The following is an 8,960-nucleotide window of genomic DNA, read 5'->3' on the forward strand; positions in this document are numbered from 1 at the left end:
TCATTTTTGCCACTGCACTGGCCATTGTAAAGAGGAGATGACAGTAACATCTGCTCCAGTGTCCAATAACCCTTGAAATGGTTGTTTATTTAGTAAGAGAGGGGAGTTCAGCTGATGAAGTAAACCTACAGATAAAGAAGTTGATCCAAATCCTGCATCCACACGGTTACCTATACCAGGAGATGGATTTTCATATAGAAGAAGAAACAATTGAACAACAGAAGAATTACAGGAACAACTTGAGGAAGATTCACCCAAATCTGAATCATGAGGAAACCAGTGTAATCTGAATCTATTACACCAGGCACAACAAAACAGCTCTTTTTGTGTGCAGAAGAACGAGGCAAAATTAAGCCAACTAATCCTGAAGGAAGAGGTCCTTTAAATTGAGATGGAACTATTTTAACTTCTAAAGGAATTTCAAACTCAATTACCTCTTGAGTGATTAAATCAATCCCAGCACTACCAGCTGTAGCTTGGGAAGAGTGAGATAGACTGCTGGAGCAGTCAGGTAATATTTGCTTCCCATCTTCAGGAATCTTTGTATAACCATTTTTTATTCCTTCTACAAGTCCTCTTGTAAAATTTCCACTAATCCCATAGTCTGTACCTACCTTTTTAAACTCTCCTAAGATCTGATAAGGCAGACCCTCCCATTCTGCTACTTGCAGTCCAAGCTGTGACTCCTGACCAGGATGATATTGTACTGGACAAACAGACACTAATTTTGCAAGTTCTGTTCCTGAGACAGAGGCATATTTTTTACAATCCTCAACCATTTTCTGAAAAGAAGACTGAACAATAGAGTCAGGAGGCTTTTGCCCTGTATCTGCAGAAGCTGAGGGAATGGAAGACATATATTCAGGTGAAGAAGGAGGATAAATCACAACATTAGTATAAGGTGAAGGTGGAGGTGTTAAAAGAGAAAGTTCATTGTGACCAAATTTTATAATTGCATATCTACATAAATACCACACCTGCAAGACTTCTATTTCTGCTCTAGGTTCAGTATGCAATGTTTTCCCTATACATTCCCAATCAGTTAATTTTAAAGACCCCTCTTCTGGATACCATAAGCACTGAGCTGCAATCTCCTGGACCAGCCTTAAGAAATTTTTCTGTGGTACCTGAGTATTATTTTTCTTCAACAAATAGTCTAATTCATCTACATGCTTCCTTTGTTCCTCTGAAAGTGAGAACCCCATACTTACAAAAACCAATAATGGTTGAGAAACCCCAAAGGGTTGAAGGTGCACCAAATCCTTGCCGGATGAAGTAAGAGGGTCCCTGTTCATGCACCACTTGTTGTAATGACAAGACAGTCGAGGTGTTTGATCATGATCACATGAATCATGATGACTTTATTGGAGTTTAGTCTTGTATTTTTAGTAATACACATTTTTAGTAATCCTCTAACATTGGTTAACTTGGGTTGTTGCTCAACCTTTGTTACTGTCTAGCATAGTAATTAACACAATTAATTATCTCTAGTTAAAGTCTAATCCATGTTTACTTCCTCTCTCTAATCCTTCTTTGCATTAGTGATTTTGTTTGCCTGAGTTGTAATTACATGTAAACATTCCTAATCTGAGGTTTGCCATCCAAGATAAGAGAGTTCCTGCAATTACAACTCTACAGCTACCCCGTAGAGGTAGCTGAAGATAGGGGAGATCCGGTAGGGTTCAGAGGGAATTGCAACTCCCCTCCTCAGCTGGCTTAACTCCCTTTTCCTGAAAGCGGTAGAAGCGGCGGTCAGAAATGGCCACCATAAAGAAGCACTCATCCGGAAAAGAATGTGCAGGAGGAAGCTGAGAAAGTGAAAGTTTTGGCTGACCAGAATAACAAGCAATATTCAAGATACCCTGGAATTTTAATTTTATCAAAGATACATTGCTTCCAAAGAAGATCTGGAAGCAGCGAATGAAAGTGAAAAGGAAAGTTTATTTTTTTCTCACTCTCCTTCCTTACGGTGACAGCAGATGAATGAGAAATTGGAAAAACCCTCTTTGGCATCAGCAGGTAATTAAACTGGAAAATTAAAGCTAAGGGGACCATAAAGATTTTTGAACATTGAAAAAAAAAATTTTTTCTTTGCTGTAGGTGGGAAGGGAGAGGAAAAGAATTAAGATTAAGATTTTGCTGGAGGAGGCTGCTTGGAATTTAAAAGACTACAGCTAAATTGTAACAAGACTTCTAAAAGATACATTTTAATTGGAACTTTGTAACTGAATTGCAACCAAGAAGAGAAAGTGAAAAAAATAAGAAAGTGTTAAATGAAATAGCCTGTATGTATTTGGACTGTTTGGTGACTTTGGGACTTTTGGAAATTATTATTTGAATGATTAAAAACATTTGGGTTGTTTAAAAGTTTTTTCTTACAATGGCATTACTTGTGGAGGAACTGAAAATGGAATTTAAAAAAATATAAAGAAGAGGAACAAGAAGGGAAGGGCTCTTTTGGCTCTGTTTTTTATTTTTTAGAAATGGCGATTTCTACTTATGAGAAACTACAAGAACAAGAAGATTGGGATGATGAAGAAGCCATCTTTAATGAATAAGCAACTTTATCTGGGGAAGAAAGGGGAAATGGGGGGGGAAAGAATGGAGAATTTAAGACTTAAAAAAACAACCAAAAAAGGGAAAAATAAGGTGAAAAGTGGATACAATGTCAGAAAGCAACAGAAAAGAGGAATGCAGAAGAGGGTGGATATCAAGAGACAAGGGGTAAAAAGGGTAGAATGGAGAAGCAAGAGAGGGAGCAAGGGAAGAGAAGCTACAAAGGTCTGAAACAAGATGTAAAGAAACAGGATTTATTTAGAGATAATAGGTAAAAATATAACTGAAAAAGAGATTCTGCAAAGGTACATAAGACTGAATTGCTGTATTTGGATTTGAAATAGTGTTAGAAAATTGTAACAACCTATGACTATAAAATGGGATAAAATATTTAATGTAATTTAGTGAGAAATTTTTTTTATTTTGAATAAAATAAATGAAATGAAATATGAGAAAATTGAACTAAGAAGGAATGGGAACATTTTAACTACATAATATTTTAAAATATATGTGAAATGAGGGGGAAATAACTAAACAAAATTTATAAGTGTTCCTATAGAAGCATGATATCTATCTGAAAAGGAATGTGTAAAATGTTTAACATTTAAATGAATATTAATTTTAACAATACAATTCAATTGTTGTGGATTGTTGTTTTAATTATATATTTATATTTTTTTCTTATTTTAAAATATGGTGTGTAGCTTTAGAATATACTAAGCAGAATCTAAATGAAAATTATGTATTATTTTAAGTGTTAAATTTAAGGGAAAGATACAAAGGCATCATATTCCAACAAATGATTACAGGAGAAATTTTGTGTTAATGAGAGGACAGTAGATGGCTGAAACAGGACAAAGGATATAAGTATAATGATTTGAGTCAAGATGAAACAAATAAAAGAGAATTGAGAGAGTGAAAAGAGGGGAGAAGCTATACAGAAAGTGTAAAATGGTAAATAAGATATGGAATGGTATATAAAGGTGAGCACTAAGTTGAATTTATGTCTGGACAAAGAGATGTAACCCGGGATCAGGCTGCTTTCCAAAAATATGTTTTATGTTTTTATGTTTTGTGTTTTGTTTGTATATGTTTCTTTTTTAAAAATTAATAAAAATTTTTGGGGAAAAAAGAAAGAAACATTTATTACAACACAAAACAATTCAATCCATTTTGCAGTAATTCATTAAGGATTAGATAGCTCAAGATTTTCAGTCGCCATAATACTGATTAAAAATTCAACCCCATTTATATTATTAAATCATCCATATATTCAATATATTCCTTTCCTTACACATTTGGTAAGTTATCTTCCCTTAGGGAAACTGTCTACAGTCATAGCAGCAGGATAATGTCCCTTCTATTTTTACCTTACTGTAGCCAAAAGGACATTTCCCATTACAGATGGAAAGAGGAATTGGAATTCTTTCACATGAAGAGCTTACAGGTTGGAAGTGTTTATTTTATCAGGTATATATACCCTAACTTTTCACATTCTCATCAAAACTAAGTGTCCCATTTCCCCATTTTCTTTTTTTTTAAATTTTAAAAAGAGTATACTCGGAATATTGCATCCAATTTTGGTTGCCCCAATATAAAAAGATGTGGAGAGTATAGAGAGAGTGCAGAGAAGTGCAACCAAGATGATTAGTGATTGGAGGCTAAAATATATGAAGAACGGTTGGAAGCAGTCTTCCAATATCTTAGGGCTTTCTACAAAGAAGAGGCATTCAACCTATTCTCCAAATCACCTGAAGGCAGGATAAGAAGCAATGGGTGGAAACTAATTAAGGAGAGAACCAATTTAGAATTAAGGAGAAATTTCCTGACAGTTAGAACAATTAATGGGTGGAATGGCTTGCTCCAGAAATTCTGAATCCTCCAACAAGAGACATTTTAAAGAAGAGATTGGACAACCATTTGTCTGAACTGGTGTAGAGTTTCCCAAGTAAAGAGGGTTGGACTAGAATACCTCCCAAGTTATTCTGTTATTTCCCCAAACAGCATGCTGAAGTTGGGAGTTGAAATCCACACCTCATAAAACTTGCTGGGTTGAAGAAACACTTGTTTAATTTTTCCTTTTTTTCTTGTTTCAATTGAATTGTAGTCAATTCTGAGAGTCTGTCTGGAGAAGTTTTCTTGCAAAGTTTTTCAGAAGTGATTTGTTATTTCCTCGTTTCTAGAGTCAGAAGATACCCAAAATAATTCAGCTGTGGTTGTGGAAGGACTAGAACCACACCTTCTCCTTAATGATTTGCATTTCTTCTTAATGTGCAATAATATTCCTTCACTTGGATTACCATAACTAGTTATCTGGTTAGGCAGAAAGTCTATGCTAAAAGAATGACTTTTTTTGCATTGGAACTAAATAAATAAATAAATACTATTTCATTACTTCAATACTTAAACACTGATTACTTCATTACCTCAAAACATAACTTTTCTACCTCATGACCTATACCAATGATTAGATAATGATGTCTCTAAAACAATTTCTATAAAATAATTAATTGATCAATTGATTAATTGATAAATTAATCAATTGACTTATTGTTTGATAGATTAGTGTGGTTAGAATGTTTAGTGCAAATAGTGCGATTACCGATCAGTGTAAATGATCAGTGATTTATGTAATTTAATTGATTAGTACAATTAGTGATTTAATGAATTTAACTGATGAGTGTGATTAGCGATTAGTATAATTAATTGATTAGGCTGATTGTGATTAGAGCTTAGTGTAATTAATTGATTAGGCTGATTGTTGTTTAGTGAAATTATTTGATTAGCGTGATTATTGTATTTTATTAATTAGTGTGATATTGGCTATATTGATTACCCAAATATCTTGTTTGATTGAACAATTTTATCAATGTACCATCTCAACAAACCTTCCATGCCAGGAAAAAAACCCAGTGCCAAGCAACAACCCAAAGAGAACGAAATCCCCACCAATGAACCACAAGACTCCGGCCCGTGCCTTATATGTAAAGAAACTCTAAAGGATAATGAAAATTCCACCAATTATGACAATTATGCTCACCATGGCTGCTTGGGATTACCCAAGCAAATGACTCAATTCTTAGAATCATCCAACCATGCATTTCCATATTTAGCCCTGTTGGGCTAAATTGTGGTTGTACATTGAAAACTATTTGTACTGTATATAGCTAGTCCTTACTTACAATCATTGGTAACTTTTGAACCGGCAACTATTCAAAGTTACAAAGGCACTGAAGAAAGTAACTGATTGCTGTTTTTCACATTATGACTATTGCAGAATCCCAATGGTCATGCAATTGAAATTTGGATGGTTGGCAGCTGGTTCATATTTATGGTTCTGTGTCCTGGGGCCATGTGATCATCTTTGGGACCTTCTGACAAGCAAAGTCAATGGGTAAACCAAATTTACTTAAAAACTGAAGTTCCTTACTTAACAACTGCAGCAATTCACTTAACAGTTGTGGCAAGAAAGGTTGTAAAATTAGGCAAATCTCACTTAAAACTATCTTACTTCACAACGTAGATTTTGGGCTCAATTGTGGTCATAGTCAAGGACTTCCTATATAGTCCCTTGTATTATTGACACTGCTCAGAATCACTACATGAGGAGGTGTGTTATAAAAATTTGATAAATAAATAAAGGGGACATTACAAACCAATTAGTAATTTACTTTTACAAATAAATTTCTTTTTCTTTTACTTTATTTTCTCTCTGCCATTTGTAAACAACAATAAATAAGAATTCAGTGAAGATCTTGGTGTAAAGGATTGAACTTAAAAAAAAAAACATTTATTGCCTTATAAAATAAGTTGGGTTTTTTTTAGTTCTTTTTCTTGGACTCTGGCATCTCCTGGTACTGAAATATCAATAAATTGTACTTTTCAGTTTTCGACAACTGTAATATCTGGCATGTTGTGTTCCAAATGGAGATCTGTCTATATTCCAAAGTCCCACAAGATCTTCACCTTCTCATTTTTAATAACTTTTTTCACTTTATGTTCCCATGATTTTTGAAATACAGGTAAGTCGTATTTTTTACATAACAAAAAGTTGATTATTTTAGGAACTTAGTCGCATCTAGCTTTGTAATCAGTTTGTGCAATTTTGCTGCATTTACATATTAAATGTGAAACGGTTTTAACTTTGTCCTTGCAAATGGACCAGCAGCCCCAGCAGCTGGGAGACTAATCAGTCAGTTCAGTCAGAACTTAGAACTTTATTCCCTGGAAACGTTAGAAGTCTGATTGAACTGGTAGTCACACGGTCTTTTTTTGTTGCCCTGCATGAAGGAGAAGAGTGCTGGAAAGCAAGTTAGGGAAGGATTGGTGTGTGCTCTGGAATGGATTTTGCATTATCATTATTTTGAAATGGGGTAGAAATGAGGATATGGCATTATCTTTTCTCTTGGATGGGGTAGAAGTGAAAATTTTGCATTATAATACAAAGTCTCATTTCTACCCCATTTCAAAAAATGAAGTTCTTCAAAAAAAGAAGCACTTCCAAAAAAGAAGCTCCAACTTCTTTTTTGGAAGGTCTGATTGAACCTTTTTTAAACTGATAGTGACATAGTCTTCTTTGGTTGCCCTGCATGGAGGAGAATGGAGCTGGAAATCAGGTTAGTGAGGGGATGGGATGGAAGTGGGGATTTTCTATTATGATTGCTTATAAGTAAGTAAGAACCAGTAAAAGAGGAATAGAAAAATCCCTCTCTGAAGATCAGCATTTTTCAGTCTTCGCAAGTTTAAGATGGGTGAACTACATGCTACCCTGAGAATTCTGAGAATTGAAGTCCATGCACCTTAAAATTGCCAAAGTTGAGACCCTTGAGTCTACACTATTGCTTAGGATTTTCCATTCCTGATTTATTTTGTGGTTTCCTTAACAAATAATGATTAAAGCAATATGAACCATAGATGCAGATGTTTCCTTACCATACTAGGTAACATCATCAGTACTAGAAGGAAGTGGAGTTTGCTCTTCTTTTCATATATTGGTGGCTTACCCTCAGTGTTGATCAGTTGCTTCACAAACAATATTTTGATTGGTGCCAGATCTCTATAACCTCAGGCAGAGAAGAACTATTTTGCACACCTCCTTCAAATGTTCATTAAAATACAGAATTTTCCAACATTCCTTTTGGAAACTCCAACATGCAAACTGTGATTAATCCTCCTAAAATGAATCTTCTTTACCCAGGGCAAGGCAAGGCACCCCTTGACATGAGTGATGTGGAGTTAGTCACATGCGCCCAGTCACATGACTACCCAGGCATGCCCACCCAGTCACATGAACACTAAGCCACACCCACCAAGCCATGTCCAGAGAATTGGCAGTAATTTTTTAAAAATCCCACCACTGATTAGTTTGTAGTTCTTGTCCTTGAGCAGCAAGTATTAAACCTTCCATTTCTTCCTTGATGGAAGAATAAGCCATGCCCATGTCAAGTTGTCATCACATTTTCCTTCAATGTTTTCAAGTGCTGTCCATGCAAAGCTTTGGTTTTCCATCTACTTAATCTATCTTCCACCTGTATTTCCTTATATTCTGCCTCTGCTTCTGTTGTTTTTATAATGTTCTCAGTTTTTACAACTGCAGCAATTTTTCTGTACTTTGGTTCACATAATCATTCTGGTATTGTTATTGTTATTGTTGTTATCATTATTGTTATTGTTATCGTTGAAGCTGTTGTTGTAGCTATTATTATTATTATTATTATTATTATTATTATTATTATTATTATTATTATTATTATCATTATCATTATCATTATCATTATTATTTAAACATGAAACTCAGTCAACTGAACATTTAAAAATGTATCACAAATATCACTGACTGGCTCCAATGAATGATACAGGTTGCTGACAGCATCCTAGGTATCAACAAGAATCTTCTTAAAATGTATGTTGTTTTGAGTAGCACAATCTTTTTCAGCTTGCTGGCATTATAGCAGGAAGCTGCAAATTCTTGACGTACTTTGCAAAATTCTTGGACATTGTACCAAGTACCCCAATGACAATGGGTATCACTGTCACATGTTTCATCCAATAATTGCGTAGTTTTGATATGCAGGTTGTGATATTTCATAATTTTTTCCAGTTCTTTTTCATTAGAATTATGACTGTACATTTTTGTCATTCTAATAAAGGCAGCAAAATGCTTGGGCCTTCTGAAACATTTTGGGATTTGGCTTCTTGAAATTCATTGAAAGCAAGAAACAAAACGCAGATATAAAACCACTATTAGACCAATATCTTTAATGAAGATTTAAGGCAGTTACATGAAGGAAGCTAAGAATTAATTCTCCATTACAACCTTCTCCCAAACTCTTTATTCAATTGCCACAACAACATAACTGTGGATGCTATCATGCTTCAACGGGGACTAGTATTGGTTGTCCAGA

This window comes from Pseudonaja textilis, chromosome Z, assembly GCF_049901715.1.
Source record: "Pseudonaja textilis isolate UNSWEBS1 chromosome Z, rPseTex1.2, whole genome shotgun sequence".
Classification (NCBI taxonomy): domain Eukaryota; kingdom Metazoa; phylum Chordata; class Lepidosauria; order Squamata; family Elapidae; genus Pseudonaja; species Pseudonaja textilis.